Consider the following 22,139-nt stretch of genomic DNA (forward strand, 5'->3'; position numbering starts at 1 on the left):
TTCAAACAACAAATAGCATACACATATGTTTCATTGCTGCAATTGTTAGGAGTATAAGTTCCTGCCACATTCCTGCATAAGCTAGAACACTATCCTACTTCCTAAAGCCAAACCCTCTGCCACACCGTGCCCCACTCCATGCCAGAGGCCTCCACATGACATTCCCAGTCCTTGACCTTTATATCCCAAGGAAGGAATGTCCAAACATAGTTCACATAGTAGAATTGCTCTACTGAGGTCATCCAGGGAATGGCATAATGATCACATCACATCAACATACATTCTAGAGTCGCTGGAAAATATATAGTCACATTAAGTGGACAGTCTGCAGTAGTCCCATGTGAAAGTAAATGCACGACTTTTAGCAAACATCTCCCGCTAACAGTCTATCCTTCCACCCAGGGTCATTAGTACTCACAGTACTAGTTTCTCTTTAGACAACTCCTCCATAGGAACACATCTCCCAGGACCCTGCAAGTGAATAGCCTCACTCAGGGAACTCTTGGCCTGGTCCAAAGGTCAGGTCAGGCCTCAGGAAAAGGGGGGGCAAGAGAGCGCTCCCCCTCCTGAACTGTACCAGGCCACATGCCCTCAACATGGGGAGGGTGTTTTGGGGTCCCCATGTTGATGGGTACAAGGGCCTCATCCCCACAACCCTTGCCCAATGGTTTTGGGGGTCTGCGGGCAGGGGGCTTATCAGAATCTGGAAGCACCCTTGAACAAGGGGGCCCCCAGATCCTGGCTGCCCCTTTCTATGTGAATGGGTATCGGGTATATTGTACCCTACACATTCACCAAAAAAAGTGTCACAATGGTAAAAATGACAGGAGACAGTTTGGGACAAGTCCTTTAATAAAAAATTAAAATAAAAGTGTCCCATGATGTCCATTCATCTTCAATCCCAGCGTCTGATGAACCAAAAAACAAAAACTTAAAAAAACTCTGCCTCCATGCGAGGCTCCCACTGACTGTAGGCTCTCTACATTGACAGCTGTTATATAGCTGAGGGTGGGGCCACCTGGTGACGTAAATGGGTGCCCCCGACCCCTCTGATGCTACGTGACATCACATGATGTCATAAGGGGCGGACGTGGCCCTTGTCTCCATGGGGAGGACTCCAAAGCACCCTGGCCTGTGGCCTGGTACGGTTCAGGAGGGGGGATGCTCTCTTGTCCCCCATTTTCCTGCGGCCTGCCAGGTTGCGTTCTTGGATAAGGATCTGGTATGGATTTTGGGGGGACCTCTACTCCATTTTCTTTCAATTTTGGCTCGGGGTTCCCCTTAAAATCCATACCAGACCTGAAGGGCCTGGTAATGGACTGGGGGGGGGGGGGGCATGACATTTCTTTCAATGATTTTTATCTATATTACTGGGATCCGGCAATATATTATAGCCGAGAGCAGTTTTAAATGACATTATTTCCTTTAGAAATACCATTTTGCTGTGGTACTGTTCTAAACAGTCTGGAAAGTTGCGCTACTTTGCAGGCATACTATGGACACCCCCCCAGGCACGATATTTAAAGGAATATTTCATTTTTATTGCTTCACTTTAAGCATTATTAAAATCACTGCTCCTGAAAAAAAACGGCTGTTTCTAAAACTTTTTTTTTTGCATTGATGCCAATAACTTTCATATAAGCCTTTAAAATTAGCACGTTTGATTTTTAATGTATATGTCCCATAGAATGGTGTGCGCACAAATTTTTTGCTTGTTTGTAAGTTCTGGTGTGAACCAAACCAGGGGGTGGTCGACTCATACCCAGTAAGCAGACACTATCCTGGAACAAAACTACCTAGTGGCAGACTAGCTAACTGCACCTGCCTAAAAGCGTTGTATATAAAACAAGCTATTAACCCCTATTTATTTACTAAAAAAACAGCTCTAAACATTCATATAAAAAAAATATTTTTCTGAATATCATGTTTTTTTTTACAGCAGCTTTTGGAGGTGGAATAGAAAAATCTAGGCCCCTTTTACACGGACCAGATCCAGTTTTTCTCAGCTGGGAATTTATTTGCTGATCTCTGATAAGCTGAGCAGAGCGGCTCCAGATGGCAGGTCTGAGCCCTCTCCACAGACCTGCCATTTGGAGCCCCTCTGCTCAGCTCATCAGGGGTCAGCAAATAAATCTCCAGCTGAGAAAAAAAACTGGATCTGGATCTGCTAGGCGAGAGTGCTAACCACTACACCACTGTGCTGCCCATATTCCAAGCAGGCGTGGTGAATAACACATCAGTTAATTTCTCAGCGCAGAGCGGTCAAAAACCCAGCCCAATCCGCCCTTCCATTTGTTTTTGCCGAATCTTGTAGTCAGGTATAAACAGACACAAGTCAGTTTACATCCGATTGCCCATAGAGGTGAATGGAGGGTCCGATCTGACCCATCTGAAAAACTGACCCCTATAGTGAAAGGGGCCTTAGGGCACAGCTCAGTGTGATTTGGTTTTTATAATTATTTTATTTGCCTGGAGTTGGGCTTTAAGGATCTTCTAAATATAATGGACTCATGTGTCAGGTGTGTGCCACGACCATGATTATAATTCTTAAATGTGTTTGTTCTCTCATTTTCTTGAGTTATATGTAACTTGCATGTCAAGGGCAAACTGGGCCAGGGGGCAGGAGAACACATACCCCTCAGGCCATTCTGATGCCCCATTAAAAGGCTTCTGCAGCAGTCATGCCTAAAGACTTCCTGCTGAAGAGGAGTAAAAAGTCCCCACCGGTGTCCTACTGAGTGCGATATAAGGACAGAGCGCAGGCTTCCCCCAACCACCCATCATGGATGGTGTATGCCGTATCTGAGGTATACAGTTTCGGAGGCTGGCCACCAAAGGCTCTCCTCCCCCAGCCAGCACCAACCGAGCCACCCCGACTCCCCCCGCAGCCCCCTGCAGGCCAATTCTGGAAACTTAAGTTGGTGCAGCAGGCACTGTCCAGCCCAACCTGTCCTTGATCGGTGCTTCAGCCTGGGATGGGAGACTGGAGGAGGCCGAGTATAGAGGGAGACTGGGAGAGGGATGGGCCTCTGTGTTGAAATGCCCCTGGGCCAAAATTTGCCAGCCGACCCTTGTTGCGTGTTATATTAATCTTTGAAAAACCCCTTCACAAGTACTCCTTTAAAAATAAATCTTCCTGTAGCTGTGCTGTGGAATTATCTACAGTTACATTTTCCTCCAGCATTTATGTGATATCTGAATCCACTTTTTTCCTCCAATTAAAAAAATATCATCATTTGTTTTACAGCATATGAGATACGGAGCCGCATCCTGGAATTTAGAACGTGTTAGGAATACGCTCCATCCTGTCCTGGAGACGCTCACTCTCCAAAGAGTACAATTCAGATTTATTGTATTCATAATCTTAAAACGCATCGACTCTCGCAGTCTTATTTGGCAGTTTGTATTCTTCTTGGAATTGCTTTTTATTTCCATAAAAGTCTCTGAGATGCCAGAAACCCACACTTCACTAAGTATCATATTTTCATATAGTTTTATGCTGATTTGGATCATGATCTGTGAAAGTACATTTTTAATCCCAGCCTTAAATCTGTCAAGAGTGAGACTACATAAAGTGAGTTGATTTTCTTTACAAACTTACTGCTTCGGGGCACCAGAGTCTATTACTTTGCAGTGCTGTAACTGGGCTGTCCAGTGGTTAAAGCTGAACATCAGAAAAAAACAGCTAAATACATCGATTAAATACATATAAAGGAGCTGTTTTATCAAAGGTTTGGTATTTCTGTCTATCCAGTCCTGCGATTTGCACAGCTCTGCTACACAGCACAACCATGTCTTGCGGGGGAGGAGATCTGATGCAGTTAAAGCTTTTTTTGCCCATACTTCTGTGGGTCACAGGAGTGCACTTATTTCTGCACTCCTATGGCCCTCATTCAGCTGAAAATAGAGCTGGTCCAGGTCCATCGAACAGTGTTCTGATTCTTCCTGGGAGCCCTGAAGAAACAAGAGGGAGAAGAGTGGGGATTTTTTTTTCTTTTTTTCTAAAAAGGTTAACTAACACTTTAATACCAAATAATAACTACATTAGCCTCCCTGGCGGTATGCCCGAGTCTGGCTCGGGGTAAGATTTAAATACCATAAGCGGTATTCCCAAGCCAGACTCGGCATCGCATCGCTGGATCCATGGAGGGGTTTACTTACCTTGTCCCCTGGATCCAGCAATGCCCCCCCCCCCCCGCTGGGATCTACGAGCCCTCCTCCGCTCGATCTGTCACAGTGCTGAGCTCCGTTCCCTGCGAGCGTTGCGACGCACGGGGACGGAGTTCGGCATCAAATTCAAAAAGTAAAATACACAGTATAGATACAGTATACTGTAATCGTACAGATTACAGTACTGTATCAAATAATTACACATCCCCTTTGTCCCTAGTGGTTTGTCCAGTTTCCTGCATGCAGTTTTATATTATAAATACTGTTCTTTATGCTTGGAAACTGGAGATTGTCCATAGCAACCAAAAAATGTCAGTTTACATCAAAAGTGATTATAGACCAGCTAGAAAACAGCGATAATAAATTAGAATCACTCGCAGAATTGAGTGATAGTGATTTGTGAGGAAATTCATCATCAAACACTAAAAGTAATGACAGCGATAATTCTGCAACTCATCATATTTCAGAGTTTTTGATTTGATTACATTATTGAATAATTTTTATTATTATATTATTATTTGCTATAATTATTTATAGTTATTTATTTTATTATCTTCTATTTATATATATATATATATATATATATATATATATATATATATATATATATATATATATATATATTATAATTTATGATTTCCTATTTTTAATTTTATCATACCCGGGATGTCTATTAGCCCTTGTACACACGGTCGGAGATTCTGACAACCAAATCTGTCGGATTTTGTTCAATGGATCCTCTCTGAAACTGTTGCATACACACGGTCGGACAAAGTTGTCAGAAAATCCGATCGTTCAGAACGTGATGACGTAATTTCGTTACAATGGGACTACGTTCAGGCTATTAGCCAATAACTTCGATTTGATCTGAGCATGCGTGGCACTTGGTCCGATCGGAATTCTCTACACATGATCGGAGTATGTCCGATCGGACCAGTTTGTCGGAAAATATTTCCAGCAAGTTGGAAAATTTGGTCCGACGGATATTCCGACAGAAACAGTCCAATGCATACCACACACAGTCGGAATATCCGACAAAACGGTCCGATAGGACACATTCCGATGGATTCTCCGACCGTGTGTACAAGGGCTAAGACTCTTGTTTGGACAGATTTAAGTGAATTATTTCTAGGAATTACAGTCCTACAATATAAAACGCCTACATTTACATGCAAATGAATGGTACCGCTTTCAGCACCTAAGATCTGAAATAATCATACCGCCAGGGAGGTTAAAGCAATAAACCACTGAACACTTGAGCGGATCCTAGTAAGGCTGTGTACATGTGAAAGCCCCAGTCAATTTAGCTCCTTAGAGCACACCCACTGACACGTTTCATCTCTGTAATTAACCAGTTGCCCACCACTCTATAGCAGTTTTATTGCTACAGGGGGGCCACGCTGCACAGGAGCACTGCGCCCTAAACACACCTGGTTGTGTGACAATAGAGAATGAATATTCACTATTGTCACACTGATTTTCCTCCCGGCCAATCAGGAAGCATCTCCTGAGACCCGACTGGCCAGGGAGTCTTAAGACCCTCAATCATGGCACAGGACACACTCTAGTTCAGCCCTGAGAAGAATGGAGAGGAGAATGGGCTGGCTCTTCAGGTTAGCCTCTCCTGAGGTTAGTCGCTGCCGCCAGTTCGTCTCTCCGCAGCAATATCGCCACCTTCCCCCATCCACTGTTCGTCTCCCTCGTGAGGGGGAGGGGTTTGCAGCGATCTCTGCCTTCCTGCTAGCCGTTGGTCTCCCGCTAGGGGAGTGTTTTTTCCACGATGGTCTGGAGCTCATCTCCAATCGGGGGGTTTGCTGGCGGTCTTCCGCCCAGATGGGGGCTGGTGTTAGTTTGCCTCCCTCCCAAAATATTTAGCACCAGCCGCCACTGGACTCTACAGAGTGGAAGCCAATCAGCAGGTCCCATGGACTCGATGTCTGCCGGCACCCACTGATCATTTGGTACACAGGCAGAACGGCAGTCTGCCTATGTAAACAAGACAGATTGCTGTTCTGTCAGTAAGGAAGGCATGGATCCTGTGTTCCTTCCCCTAGCACCTCCCACGCTACACTAAAGTGCTAGTTAGGCAATACAGTTAACCCTTTGATTGCCCCTTCCCAGCCAGTGTCATTAGTACAGTGACAGTGAATATTTTTAGCACTGACCGCTGTATTAGTGTAACTGGTCCCCAAAAAAGTGTCAAAATTGTCAGTTAGTGTCCAATTTGTCCACCGCAATATTGCAGTCCCGCTATAAGTCACCGATCTCCGCCATTGCTAGTAAAAATACATAAATAAAAATGCCATAAATATATCCCACAGTTTGTGGACACTATGGCCGCGTACACACGCGGGGACTGTTCGCTCAACTTTGTCCGCTGAACAGTGTTTCGGCGGACAGTCCGCTCGTGTGTGGGCTTTCAGCGGACAGTTTCAGCGGACAGTCTGACGAAAACAAAGTTTTTCGGAAATTCCGAAAAACTGTCCGCTGAAACTTGGTTTGAGCGGACAGTCCGCCCGTGTGTAGGCTTGTTCGTCAAACTAAGTCTCGCGCATGCTCAGAAAGAATTTACACGCCGAAGGTTGCATTGCAGTGTATAGGACGTCGTTTTCTAGTCCCGTCGTACGTGCCGTTCACGTCATCGCGCACGGTTTCAGCGGACTGTTCGTTCGTCGTGTGTGGGCAAGTCCGTCCATGCTAATTTTGAGCGGACTGTCCGCTGAAATTGTTTGATGGACAAAGTTGAGCGAACAGTCCCCGCGTGTGTACGCGGCCTATAACTTTTGTGCAGACCAATCAATATACACGTATTGGGATTTGTGTTACCAAAAATATGCAGCAGAATACGTATCCACCTAAATTCGATTTCTTACCTTTTTTTATTGAATGAATAAATGAAATACTTGTATAGCGCACAATGCGAACCAAATCGCCTCTAGGCTTATTGGATATGTTGTTATATAGCAGGAAGTATTATGTGTTTTTTTTTTTTATTGTCTGTCATTTTTTGTTTATAGCACATAAAAAACCCCCACAGGGGTGATTAAATCCCACCAAATTTGTGGGAAAATATGCATACATTTTATTTGGGTACAGCATCACACGACCTTGCAATTGTCAGTTAAAGTAACACAGTGCCTTATCGGAAAAAATAACCTGGTCATGAAGGGGGTAAACCTTCCGCAGCTGAAGTGGTTAAGTCCTGTGGGCAGGGGGGAAACATGTCAGTGGACGTGGTCTGAGGGGCAGCAGTAAATGAACCTTTCACCTGTACACATCCTTACTAGGATCGGCTAAGGCGTGCAGCGCTTTCTTGCTTTGTTCACCTCTCACTGGATGAGTCAATTGTCATACCGGCATCCCTGTTATCCTGAGTGCCAGCATGGCTTCACACCTCAGCTTGGAGCGGCACCACAAACCATAAATGGACTTATTGTAAGTAGAACCTACAAATCTTTTTTTTTTTTGCTCCATTCCTATTATTGGACAGTGAAGCACATCTCTCTGTCACTCAGCTTTCTCCACCTATCAACATGGTTCTTGTAAGCACATGAGCCTAGAGAACTAATTGGCTGCTTCTCCCTCTCTTGGTCTGAGCTCTACTGTACAGAGACGTGCAATTGGCTAGTACCTCTTAAATTCAGGTACTTACACTGCTTGCATTAACTCCTTCAGATCCGCGCTATAGCCAAATGACGGCTACAGAACAGATCTATTTTGGTGGGAGGCCGTCAATAGACGCCCTCCCCTTTGCATGCTCCTCCTCTGCAGGGCATGCACTGTGATCACCGAGTCAATAAGATCCCGTCCCCTTACCACGTGATCAGCTGTCAGCCAATGATGTTTTTTTTTGAGAAAAAAAGGTCGATCACCGGCTTCAGTGCAAGGGACATCGGTCCTGAAGAGGAAGAGGCAAAGCCGCATCATCTGTGCCACGAGTATCGCCTTCCAGTGCCACCTGCCAGTGCCCATACAGTGCCACAAATCTGCATAAGTGCCAGCAATCAATGCCCACGAATGCCACCTATCAATGCCCACGAATGCCACCTATCAATGCCTACCAGTGGTGCCAATCAGTGCCACCTAGCAGTGCTGCCTATCAGTGCCCCCTACCAGTGCCAACCAGTGCCCATCACTGCCATCCATCAGTGCCCATCACTGCCACCTATCAGTGCCCATCAGTGTCACCTATCAGTGCCAGCTATCAGTGCCACCTATTGGTGCCCTTCAGTGCCACCTATCAATGCCCATCAGTGCCGCCCATCAGTGCCACCCATCAGGTCCCACTAGTGCCACTTCATCAGTGCCCACCAGTGCCACTTATTAGTGCCCATCAGTGCCGCCTATTAGTGGCCATCAGTGCCAGCTTATCAGTGCCCATCAGTGCAGCTTATCAGTGCCCATCAGTGTAGCCTCATAAACGCACATCAATGAAGGAGAAAAATTACCTTTTATTTTATTTTCAATTTCGATCTTTTAAAAAAAAAAATTAGCAAAAAAAATAAAAATCCAGAGGTGATCAAATACCACCAAAAAAAAGCTCTATTTGTGGGGAAAAAATTATAAAAATGTAATTTGGGTACAGTGTTGTATGACCGAGCAATTGTCACTCAAAGAGTGACAGCGCTAAAAGCTAAAAATTGGTCAGGGCAGGAGGGGGTTTAGGTGCCCAGTAAGCAAGTGGTTAAAAAAAAACAAAAAAAAACATGTATTATTGGATTAATGTACACACAGCTGAATGTTTTGGATGTTGGATCTGCCTGAAGTTCAGCTTTAGAGGCACTTCTATATCAAGTGTTTGGAACAAAATGTACATCGTAGAGTGTTAATTATAGAACTGCTATAATAAAACAACTTGATATCCTATCATTATTATTATAAATGTACAAGTCAGGTAAATAGATTCCACAACCTGAGTTTTCTGTTTTTGAGGGGGAGTATACATAATTTAGAATAATGAGATGCCACTAGTATGTTCCATCTTGTTTTTCAGCAATTAAAAAGTTACCTTCTTTGTCTAGTCTTTACAAGCACTTCAGCCTTTTGAATTGGTAATTGTGTTTAAGCCTTTATATTGTAGATGGCTGCAAGACCAACAATTTAATAATGAATCCTTGGCACATATAAAAGGCAAAAGTTAATGCAGCACTCTAATTCAGTGGTCTCCAAACTGTGGCCTGGGGACTCTATGGAGGCCCTTTGCTTGCCTTTATCTAGCCCTTGGGGCAAAATTCCTCCCAATGACACCAACAATGGTACACTATTTCTCCCACTTGTACCAACACTAGGGGATAATTCCTGCCACTGAAACCAACAATGGAGCACTATATCCCCTACTAGACATGTGCAGTTTCTTTTGTCCCGAATTAATATTCAGACAAATGTTTCGTTATTCAGATTTATCCAAATTACAGTATACACAAAGTTTACTGAATTCTCAGAATAATGAAACTAAATTTGTCCGAATTTCCGAAATTCATATTGAAATTTCGAATCGAATTTTACATTGAATTCCATTCGAATTTGGAGTGTAAATGAAATAAAAAAAGATCAAAGACTGTGTGTGTTATTAGAGTACCATTTCAAAATAATGCTGTTTTTGTTAAGCCAAAGGTGATATAAAGAGTCATTGTAATCATTCGATGATGATTTTTCTATTGTTTGTTCACTTTGCTGCATTCAGATAAAAAAAAAAAAAACATAACATTTTCGTTTCGATTGATTTAAAATTTATCGATTTAAACGTTTTGAATCTAAAAAAAAAAAATTGGTAAATTCAAAGAAAATTTGAAAAAAAGAGAAAACGAATTCCCAATACAAATTCCGAATATGAATCCCGAATACAAATTGAACAAATCAACCAAATTTAACAAATTACTATTTCTCCCACTGACACCAACAGTGTGGCACTATTCTTCCCACTTACATCAACAATGGGGCACAATTCCTCCCACTGACTGCAACAATGAGACACTATTTCTCCCACTTGTACCAACAATAGAGGATAATTCCTGCCACTGAAACCAATGGAGCACTATATCTCCTACTAATACTATCCACAGGGCACTTTTTTCTCTCACTGACACCAACAATGTGGCACTATTTCTCCCACTGACACCAGCAATGGGGCACGATTCCTCCCACTGACTGCAACAATGTGACACTATTTTGTCTACTGACACCAACAATGGGGCACTATTTCTCCCATCGACACCAACAATTGGACACTATTTCTTCCACTGACACCAACAATGGGGCACTATTCTTTCCACTGGTACCAACAATCAACTACTACTTCTCCCACTGACACCAACAATGAGAAAAGTTGTCTTCCACTGACACCAACAATGGGGCTTTGGATAGGCCGGGTGTCTGGGCTTTCTTTGCCTCTGATGCCACCCATGGCCATCCCTGTGCGTCGGCAGGCCTGGAGGCTTGGCTCTGTCTGGGGGGGGTGTCTCCCATTTTGGGATAACTGGCTCTCCTCAGTTAGGAATCCCTCCTCCTCCCTGTGATTGGTCCCCCTTCAATCCAGAGCTGCCTTTATAAAGGCTTAGGCTCTGCTTGGTTTCAGTGCCGTTTTGGCAGCTTGGCTGCATGAACACTGCTCGTCCTTGGTGGTATACATGTATACAGAGGAGTTGCTATGGGGTGGCTATGGCAAGTGACGTGGCAAGTGACAATCTGCAAATGGTGGCAGAAGACGCTGCAAGTGACAATCTGCAAATGGTGACAGGTGATGTGGCAAGTGACAATCTGCAAATGGTGGCAGGTGACATGGCAAGTGACAATCTGCAAATGGTGGCAGGTGACATGGCAATTGATGATCTGCAAATGGTGGCAGGTGACATGGCAAGTGACATTCCACATCTGGTGGCAGGCGACATGGCAAGTGACAATCCACATCTAGTGGCAGGTGATGGTGGCAAGTAACAAGCTGCATCGGGTGACAGGCGATGGTGGCAAGTAACAAGCTGCATCGGGTGACAGGCGATGATGGCAAGTAACACACTGCATCTGGTGACGGTGGCAAGTTACAAGCTGCATCTGGTGGCAGGAGATGTGGCAAGTGACACTCCTAGGTCTCCCACTGATTCTGCATTATGGTGAATTGAGACACTTGCTTACCACTGGTGTTCTCCCCGCGGGCCTGCAAAAAGGTTGGTGACCTGCTATGGGCTCTAGCCCCAGATCTTTTGCAGACCTGGCAACGCTCCCGGTTACCAGACTGCAATCCTGATCCTCCTGACAGCCGGACTAGCCTGATGAGGCCATAGGTGACTCCCTTCTGACGTGTTGCGTCCTGTTGGACATTCTCAAAGAGGTGTACCACCTTCTTCAAGGTTCAAGCAGTGCGTTTTCAAGGTCCAAGGTCCAAAAAGTACTGTTTGGACCTTAAAGAAGAGAGTACACCCTGAAAGCTTGTCCTGAAAATGTGGATGTTAGTGCAAATAAAAAAAAAAAAGCACAAATAGTATTCAGTTGTTTCTATAAAAAGATCCAGCCTGGCAACAATCCCATAGTATTCTAAAAAAGATAAGTGGCTGATTTAAGAAAAACATTTTCTTACCAATAGCAATCAATTTGGTTCCCAGCACAGATCATAGAATAAAGATCTAAAGCCTGAATTGCTGCTATGTGCCCAGCCACAGATTGTACTTTCCTAGAACACCCCAGTCTATGCGTTACCCTAAAGCACAAGCTGCCAGTGCAGTAAAATGACATGAAAGCACCCAGCGGTGTGCGATGATACAAAACTGACGATTATTTAGTAGGAATATCAAAGAGGAAGCAAAATAACAAGCAAGAAACAGCGAGTAATGGCAGTGGTCGTTTTCTGTTATTGTCTTTAAACTCTCAGTGTGTCATTCTCAATATGTTATCTCTGCGAAGCTTGTAATTTAATAAACAAAAGATCAATAATATTTGCCGTTGTAAGTAAGAAAGCTGACTAGCAAGCAGTTTCTTTTTAATTATTAATCATTGTGTGGAACCGGGAGCCCTAATGACAGTAGCATGCCATTCAGTGCTAGCAGGGCGTAAGCCGTGAAATGCAAAATAAAGTAGGCTCTGGTTACACAGAGGAATATCTGTGATCCTGATTAGACAGAGGGGAGAATTCAGAGGATGAGAACATCAGTCAGCATTGTTCATCTGAAGATTCCCCGCAATGTAGAGAAACTTCAGAGCATCACATTGCCGTCGTCAGTTCTCCTCTCCAAAGCGGAAAACTGGGACCCTTGTGGTCCCACAAAACGTGTTATACTGCTGTCAGATGGATCATACACTAGGGACGTTGGGGTTGATTTACTAAAGTTCAACAGGATGTTTAATTTGTAAAGGAATAGTCACTTTGCAAGGATTTGTTTTTTAAGATTAGTGAATGTGGTGAAAATTCACTTTGCAAATAATACCCATCAAAATTCACATTGCAAAGAAGTCACTGCCATCTTCTCTCCTTGCATCACCAGGAGCCAGCTATCTCTTCTAGAGTCTTAAAAAAAAGGAAGACCCAGGAAGCACCACAAGATAGAGGTAAACATGAGCTCATCTGTTGTCTGGTTGTCCAAGTTGCTCTCCTAGTGTCCGAACACAGCACCCATGGATGACTGAGATGGTGAGGGGTCCGCTGCTTGCCCTGTGGCTTCCAGGAAGAGGACCAGAACCAGCGTGGCATGTAGAGAAGTGACATCACGGACAGCGGGGAGACTTCTATTGGAACTTTATCAGTCAGACAGACAGGCAGGCAGGCTATGCGCTCGGAGCATCAGCTCGTATGGACAGCAGGCCTTGCTTTGTGCACTTGTCCAAATCATTTAGTGGAGGGGGATTATGGTGGGGGGTTGTTTTTCAGGGGTTGGACTTGGCCCCTTAGTTCCAGTGAAGGAAACTCTTATGCCCCATACACACGAGCAGAATTTCCTTCGGAAAATCTTGGATGTTTTTTCCGACGGAATTTCGCTCAAGCTTGGCTTGCATACACACAGTCACACAAAAGTTCTCTGAACTTTCGACTGTCAAGAACGCGGTGACGTACAACACTACGATAAGCCAAGAAGATGAATTTCAATGCTTCCGAGCATGCATCGAATTGTTTCCAAGCATGCGTAGGATTTTTGCGCCTCGGAATTGCTACAGACGATCAAAATTTCCGATCTGAACTTTTTCTGTCGGAAAAATAGAGAACCTGCTCTCAATCTTTTGCTGGCAGAAATTCCGCCAGCAAAAGTTCGATGGAGAAATTCCGACACTGTCGGAATTTCTGACCAAAAGCTCACATTGAACTCTTGCTGGCTTAATTTCTGATCACGGGGCATTAAAGTGTGAGCATACCAAGACATTTTGGACAATTTCATGCTCCCAACTTTGTGGGAATGGTTTGGGGATGGCCCCTTCCTGTTCCAACATGACTGTGCACCAGTGCACAAAGCAAGGTCCATAAAGACAAGCATAAGTGAGTTTGGGGTGGAGGAACTTGACTGGCCTGCATAGAATCCTGACCTGAACCAGATAGAACACCTTTGGGATGAATTATCGAGCAGACTGTGAGCCAGGCCTTCTCATCCAACAATAGCGCCTGACCTCACAAATGTGCTTCTGGAAGAATGGTCAAACATTCCCATAGACCCACTCCTAAAGCTTGTGAACAGCCTTCCCAGAAGAGTTTAAGCTGTTATAGCTGCAAATGGTGGGCCAACTCAATATTGAACCCTACGGACTAAAGCCCCATACACACTATAAGATTTTCTGATGATTTTTGTCTTCAGATTTGCTAAAACCATATAATATGAGGTCAAATCTTAGGAGTTTCAATTTGTATGCAATCAGGCAGGCCCTTGTACTACATGGTTTTGGTAAATATGAAGACAACAATCAGCAGAAAATCTGAAAATCTGATAGTGTGCAAGGGGCTTAAGACTGTGATTCCATTAAAGTTCATGTGTGGGTAAAGGCAAGTGTCCCAATACGTTTGGTAATATAGTGTGCACGCTCAGAACTTTCATGTCAACACACAAATCAGCAGGAAAACATCCTGTTAGCTAGAAACTAGCTTATAATTTTATGCACAGTGGCTGGAAAGCACCTTACTCATGAATGTGTCCTCAATGAACACTGTTAATAAAACAAAGTGAACTTTACTAAACTGAGAATCAGCAAATATAGAGCAGAAATAGGACTCCATACATTCCCTGATTCAGCCGCCTAAGAGTTACATAACTAAATTCTGAATAACCAGCCATGGTTCAGCAAGTTATTGTTACAAGTGTTGGACAAACTACATATTGTTGGTTTATTAGCCTCTATAGGCATCTGCAGGCAGTTGCCCTGACACAGCTAGAACTTGACAGATACATCAAGATATATTTTGTAGACTGTCTAACACATACTTGAGAGCCAAGAATATCTCAAAAACAAATTTATTTTGACCTCGATGATATCTCTAGCTCTTATGGGATTCCTGTTTTAACCAATCATTTCTGGCTGACTTACCCTAATGAGGCAGACTGAGGCCGTTTTCCTACATAGAGAAATATGGGGTAGAAAAAAAAATATCTAGGAATGGCAAAAAAAATGTCAGTTTCATTTTGGTGATATTTATGTGCTCAAGTAAGCAACAAAAAACAAAACTTAATTTTGCAGTAACCCAAGGCAACCAATCACTTTTCATCAATATGGAAATGTTTCAAATTGTTATTACACTTTTAATATTGTTATTTTCCGCACGCATTGCGTACTCCTTGTACAGAGACCAAGCTGTCAAAGACATCTCTTGGTGCAGACTGAGAGTCTATTCACACAATTGTGCGATTTCCATTGCAACTTTACCCCACAAATCGATGCAACTTTGATGCAATTTTTATGCGGCTTTGGATGACTTTGCTACAGCTTTAGCTTTGACCAATGTGATTGTTTTGTTTGTGTTCCACAAAGTCACTAAACATGTGCAGAACAGAACAAGTACTTTAGTTTAGTTTGGTTTCTTTATTTTTTAACAAATTCCAAATTTTCATACTGATTCGAATTCGAATTGCTTGAAAATTGATCGAACAATTCAAATTCCGTGCTGGTTGTTAAAGAGCGAGCCACACTGTCCTTACCAATCGATAACTCATCAGCTGTCAGCAGGTCCACACCCCACTTACAGCTGAATGTAAAAAAAAAGAATGCCGGCAATGAAAAATTGATGAGAAGAAAAAAAAAAAAAACAGCGTGGCATTGCCGGTATTCACATACACAATTCGCACCCAAACCGCATCTGTATCTTGCAGGGGCACCTTTCATGCAATAACAAAAGGAAAAAGCCGATCACATACATAAATACTGTAAATAAAATTAAATATAAACACCTATGAGTGATTAATTAATTGATTGCAATAGTAGTGAAAAAAGTTGATCTACCCTTCTAATAAATCAAACATACCACAATTTATAAAAAGAATTATAAATAACAAGTGTTAATAATGAAATTCGAAAAATCCCAGTGAAGTGATAAAAAAGTAGAATAAATGAAAAATAGTCCAGTGAAAACGTAATAAATACCTACATTTCATAAGAATTCATGGAAAAATAAAAAATATTAGATTAACAGTAGCAATAAAAATAAAATGTAAAAAAATATATATTAGTGATAAGGAGAGGAGAGAGATGGGACTTTGAGTGAAGCACACAGCAGTAAATGGATTGGTCAAGTGACTAAAGAAGAAAATTCCATGGTACCTGCTCCTGATGAGCGGCTATAGTGCCGTGAAACGCGTAGAGCCTTGAATTATTACCTTTTTTTTATTGCAATCATGGAATATCAAGTTTTTATATAATCTGAATTTTTGGTTAATTTACTTACTACCAAAGGTCTTAAAACTACTCAATACATGTTTATTTATTTATTGAACTGTGATTTATACTGTACGAGGCATGTTGCCCCAAGTATTTTTTAGAGGCCTGTTGCCCAAAATACTTGCAAACAATGTATGATTTGTGAAATATAAATAAATTTAATTTTCTTAGTCACTTGACCAATCCATTTACTGCTGTGTGCTTCACTCAAAGTCCCATCTCTCTCCTCTCCTTATAAACTACTGACAGGGATGGAGGCTGGCGTCCCTTTGATGCTGGCCTCATTTAAAGTCCCAAAATGCACTTTTCCTATATTGATAAATTAGTGATAATAATAAAAAATGGTGATAATATGAGTGTAATAATAGCGTTGTTATATAAAGCGATGAGTCAGTGCGTCACCTAGTCCCCACGCGTATGACTCCAAAGTTGCGGCAAATTTGGAGTGCAACTTTGGTGCAAGTTTGAGCCCTGGTTCACATTGATGCAATTTGCACCACACCGATTCCCAAAAGTCGTTTCTGTACTACTTTTGGCGATTTCAGGTGCGATTTCATTAGACATCTGTGCAGGAAACCGCACAGATGTCTCTGAAATCGTCAGACTGACGTGGGAATGAAATCGTGTGAGTTCAGCTGAACTCACACAATTTCAATCCTGCAGCAGTGTGAACCTGGCGCAACTTTGGATGGGTGCAACTTGGGTACGACTTTGGCTTTGACCACTGATAATGGGCAATGGTTGCACAACTGTTGCATTGTTTAACATTCAGGTATGACTCGTAAGCAACTTTTGCATGCCCTCCATCAAATCATTCCCTGCACCTATTACCTTTGGTACAACCACCCCCTCCCTTTAGAATGTAAGCTCTATGAGCAGGGCCCTTAGTACCTTCTGTACTGAACTGTACTGTAATTGTGCTGCCCCCCCCCCCCCACATTGTAAAGCACTGCGTAAACTGTTGGCGCTAAATAAATCATGTATAATAATAATAATAATAATAATAACTTTTGAGGGTTAACATTGAAGTCTATGGCCGCTAAGTTGCATGACAGTCGGAGCAAAGTAGCACATGAACTACTTTGAAGTCGCTACAACTTTAATTGCTTCAGCCCCGGAAGATTTGGCTGCTGAATGACCAGGCCATTTTTTGCGATTCAGCACTGTGTCACTTTTACTGACAATTGCACGGGCGTGCGGTGCTGCACCCAAACAAAATTGATGTCCTTTTTTCCCACAAATTATTATAAAGAGCTTTCTTTTGGTGGTATTTGATCATCTCTGCTGTTTTTATTTTTTGCGCTATAAACAAAAAAAGAGCAACAATTTTGAAAAAAACGCAATGGGGGTTATTTACTAAAGGAAAATCCACTTTGCACTGCAAGTACACTTGGAAAGTAAAGTCACTGTAGATCCGAGTAGGACATGCAAGGAAAATAAAAAACAGCATTTTAGCTTGCACATGATTGGATGATAAAATCAGCAGAGCTTCCCCTAATTTCAGATCTACCCCTTAGATTTAGAGTGACTGCAAAAGCGTGAGTAGAAAAAAAAAGCAGATCACCGCTTATCTGCAGGGGACATTGGTCCCGAAGAGGAAGAGGCAATTATGCCTCATCTGTGCCCACCAGTACCACCTGCCAGTGCAAGCTGCCATTGCAACCTGCCACTGCCCCCACCAGTGACACCTATTAATGCCCACAATTGCCATCTATCAATGCCCACCAGTGGTGTCAATCAGTGCCACCTACAAGTGCTACCTATCAGTGTAACTGATCAGTGCCCATTATTGCCACCCATCAGTGCTAAATCACTGGCACCCATCAGTGCCCATCATGCCACCAATCGATGCCCATCAGTACCGCCTTATCAGTGTACATCAGGGATCCACAAACTACGGCCATCCAGCTGTTGCGAAACTACACATCCCATGAGGCATTGTAAAACTCTGACATTCACAGACATGACTAGGCATGATGGGAATTGTAGTTCCTGAACAACTGGAGGGCCATAGTTTGAAGACCCATGGTGTACATCAATTAAGGAGAAAAATTACCTGTTTGCTAAATTTTATAACAAAATATAAAAACATTATTTTTTTTAATTAGGTCTTTTTAAAAAAAAATAACAAACAATAAAAAACTCAGAATACCACCAAAAGAAAGCTCTATTTGTGGGAAAAAAAATATAAAAATACCATTTGGGTAAAGTGTTATATGACCGCGCAATTCTCATTCAAAGTGCATCAGCGCTGAAAGCTGAAAATTGGTCTGGACAGGAGGGGGATTTAAGTGCCCAGTAAGCAAGCGGTTAAATCACACACATATGAATGTTTATCATTGGAAAACATGGGGAACGACTTGTCATGCGACTTTGATGTCCAAAGATGCATGAGAAGTCGCAACAAGTGTGAATGGAGCCTAAATATTGTTAGCCGGGGGGACCAGCTCCCGATCATGTGACCACTGTTGCCATACCTCCCAATTTTCTGAGATGGGAATGAGGGACATCTTTTAGCAAAAGTATATAGGCATAGGACACCCCCCCTCACATAAACACTGTATGACGGATAAATAGTGCATTTTATATACAACTATATGGATCAGACCAAAATGAAGGACAGGTGGGGAGGAAAGAGGGACATTGTTCTAAATCAGGGACAGTCCCTCGAAATCAAGGACAGTTGGCAGCTATGGTGTTGCAGTCCTTCACACAATAGTCACATGATCTCTGATCCTTCTGCCCCTCCTGGGGCATTCAGAACTTTTTAAAGGGAGGGTAAAAAATGTAACAAAAGAATTCCCCCAACACTGATCAGATTATTATTAGCATTCTGCACACAAGGCAATAAAGCAATAAAGCACAGTCTGATATCTGGACCATTTATTGCAGTGCGATGGTCTCGAGGATAACACTGTTACTTTGTCAGAGAAGGAGAACCTGCCTCTATCCTATAATTTGTTCTAGTCCCAGATCTCAGTGTCTTCGCTCTATTTCATAATGCCATGTTTCAATAGTCTGAATAGCAAACCGGCATTGCAAAATTACTGAGCCATATCTTTATTTAGTGGAATGGACGAGACGGATTCTTGAAGCAGAAATTACCTGTATTGTTGCCCTGCCAAAAGCCAAGCTTGTCCTTGCTTCACTTAATCTTTACAATTGTCCTATTACAGAACTTGTATGAGGTCTAGGGGATGATATAACGGAGTTTGCTATATCATAAAAGCCAATGTAGTTTCTTGAACTGTAGTTGAGATGAAAGCACAGTGTGCTTTGCAATGCCCCCGCTCTGCCGCATGCTTGATTTGCAACCACTTGCTGTGTGTATGTGCGTTATTTTTCACCGTATAATGGATACCAACTTAGTAGCTTAGGAGAGTGAGCACCGAAAGCTTATAAGGATAAATAGCAAAGGCGTTAAGTTACAGTTTGACTAAATCTAAGTAAGAAACAAATCTAAAGGATCTACTGAGGCAGAACAATGTAAAAAAAAAATATATATATAAATGTATGTTTACAGTAGATCCTTCTTATGCGCTTATGTAGATTAAATAACATACATGACATATTGAAATCACCCCATTTGTATTTATGTAGTTTTAAATAGACTGATTTAAAGGGCATACTGGCTCTGTAATTATTAACCACTTAAGGACAGGGCCTCTTTCTGAGATTTGTTGTTTTCAAGTTCAAAACAGTTTTTTTTTTTTTGCTAGAAAATTACTTAGAACCCCCAAACATTATACATTTTCTTTTCTAATACCCCAGAGAATAAAATGGCGGTCGTTGCAATACTTTTTGTCACACCGTATTTGTGTAGTGGTCTTAGCCCTTGTACACACAGTCGGACATTCTGACAACAAAATCCGTCCGATTTTTTCCAGACGGATTTTGTCCGAAACTGGTGTTGCATACACACGGTCGGACAAAGTTGACGGAAAACCCGATCGTTCGGAACGTGATGATGTCCGTTCGTTACGACGGGACTACGTTGCGGCTAGTAGCCAATGGCTTTGGTCTCGTAATTTGATCTGAGCATGCGTGGCACTTTGTCTGATCGGAAATTCTCTACAAACGATCGAACAAAGTCCGATCGGATCATGTTGTTGGAAAATTTTAGATCCAGCTCTCAAACTTTGTTGGTCGGACATTCCGATGGAAAAAGTCCGATGGAGCCCACACACGGTCAGATTATCTGACAACACGGTCCGATCTGACCTTTTCTGTCGGAATTTCCGACCATGTGTACAAGGGCTTACACTTCAAAAGACTGGAAAACCAGCCTCTCTACTGCATTTAGCTGAAGAATAATTGCCACAAAATAAGCACTGGTTGATTTTTGGTGCAGGAAGGCTAGTGTCAGATCTTCTCACACTCAGGCCGCGTACACACGGGCGGACTGTTCGCCCAACCTTGTCCGCTGAACAGTGTTTGGGCGGACAGTCCGCTCGTGTGTGGGCTTTCAGCGGACAGTTTCAGCGGACAGTTGGACGGACAAAGTCTTTCGGAAATTCCGAAAAACTGTCCGCTGAAACTGTGTTTGAGCGAACAGTCCGCCCGTGTGTGGGCTTGTCCGCTGTACTTTCGAAATGAGCGGACTGTTCCCGCTCGGAAAGTCCGCCCATTTCGAGCGCGTGTACAGGTAGGCGGGGCCCGCGAGGGAGACGTCGCGGGCTCCGCCGCCTGGAATGGGCTTAAAGGGGAACCCCAACGCCGAAAAAAATCGGCGTGGGGGTTCCCCCCAAGTCCACACCAGACCCTTGTCCGAGCACGCTACCCGGCCGGCCAGGAAAGGGGGGCGAGCGAGCGCGCCCCCCCCTCCTGAGCCGTACCAGGCCGCGTGCCCTCAACATGGGGGGTGCCTTGGGGAAGGGGGGGGCCGCGTGGCCCCCCCACCCCAAAGCACCTTGTCCCCATGTTGATGAGGACAAGGGCCTCTTCCCGACAACCCTGGCCGTTGGTTGTCGGGGTCTGCGGGCGGGGGGCTTATCGGAATCCGGGAGCCCCCTTTAAGAAGGGGGCCCCCGGATACCGGCCCCCCACCCTATGTGAATGAGTATGGGGTACAATGTACCCCTACCCATTCACCTGTGAAATAAAGTACAAATAAAAACACAACACAGGGGGAAAAAATATTTTATTGCACAGCCGGGGGTCTTCCGTCTTCGGGGGTCTTCTCGCCGGACTCCTCCGCTATGTGTGTGTAGCTCTTTTGCCAGCGGAGGAGTCCGGCTTTCTTCCTCCCCGCCGCCGGCCTCTTCTCCCGACTTCGGGGGTCTTGTCCCCCTCTTCGGTTCTTCTGCCGGGCCACCGCGCCTGGTCCGGTGGCCCGGTCTTCTGTCGCCGTCTTCCGTTCTTCTGTCGCCGCCTTCGGTTCTTCTGCCGGGCCACCGCGCCTTCTTGTAGCTCTTTTACAGGCGGTGGCCCGGTCTTCTGTCGCCGTCGCCGCCTTCCGTTCGTGTTCTTCTTGTTCTTCTTGTTCTTCTCCTGGAGATGTTGACTCGACGAGCTCTCCGGCCGGAATGCCGGGGACGCGCTGTGCGGTCACTTATATAGTGACAATGGGGCGGGGTCACATGGTATATGTCACATGGGTTGGTCACATGGGTTGATGTCACATGGGGACTATGACATCGTAAGGGGGCGGGGTCACCATGTGACATCAACCCATGTGACATATACCATGTGACCCCGCCCCATTGTCACTATATAAGTCACAGCGCAGGGCGGCTCTGGCATTCCGGCCGGAGGGAGCGACGTGTCAACATCGCCTGGAGAAGAACAAGAAGAACAAGAACGGAAGGCGGCGACGGCGACAGAAGACCGGGCCACCGCCTGTAAAAGAGCTACAAGAAGGCGCGGTGGCCCGGCAGAAGAACCGAAGGCGGCGACAGAAGAACGGAAGACGGCGACAGAAGACCGGGCCACCGGACCAGGCGCGGTGGCCCGGCAGAAGAACCGAAGAGGGGGACAAGACCCCCGAAGTCGGGAGAAGAGGCCGGCGGCGGGGAGGAAGAAAGCCGGACTCCTCCGCTGGCAAAAGAGCTACACACACATAGCGGAGGAGTCCGGCGAGAAGACCCCCGAAGACGGAAGACCCCCGGCTGTGCAATAAAATATTTTTCCCCCTG

General features: G+C 44.1%; 1 protein-coding gene across 4 annotated transcripts in view; it reads right to left on the reverse strand.

Annotated features, from left to right (window-relative positions):
• The window catches only part of NTRK3 (neurotrophic receptor tyrosine kinase 3), a 1,011,888-nt gene that overhangs the window by 118,626 nt on the left and 871,123 nt on the right, over positions 1-22,139 (reverse strand). The gene's annotated exons all lie outside the window — the stretch shown is intronic.

This window comes from Lithobates pipiens, unplaced genomic scaffold (genome assembly GCF_037356315.1).
Source record: "Lithobates pipiens isolate NorthernLeopardFrog02 unplaced genomic scaffold, aLitPip1_a1.2 Scaffold_8, whole genome shotgun sequence".
Taxonomy (NCBI): domain Eukaryota; kingdom Metazoa; phylum Chordata; class Amphibia; order Anura; family Ranidae; genus Lithobates; species Lithobates pipiens.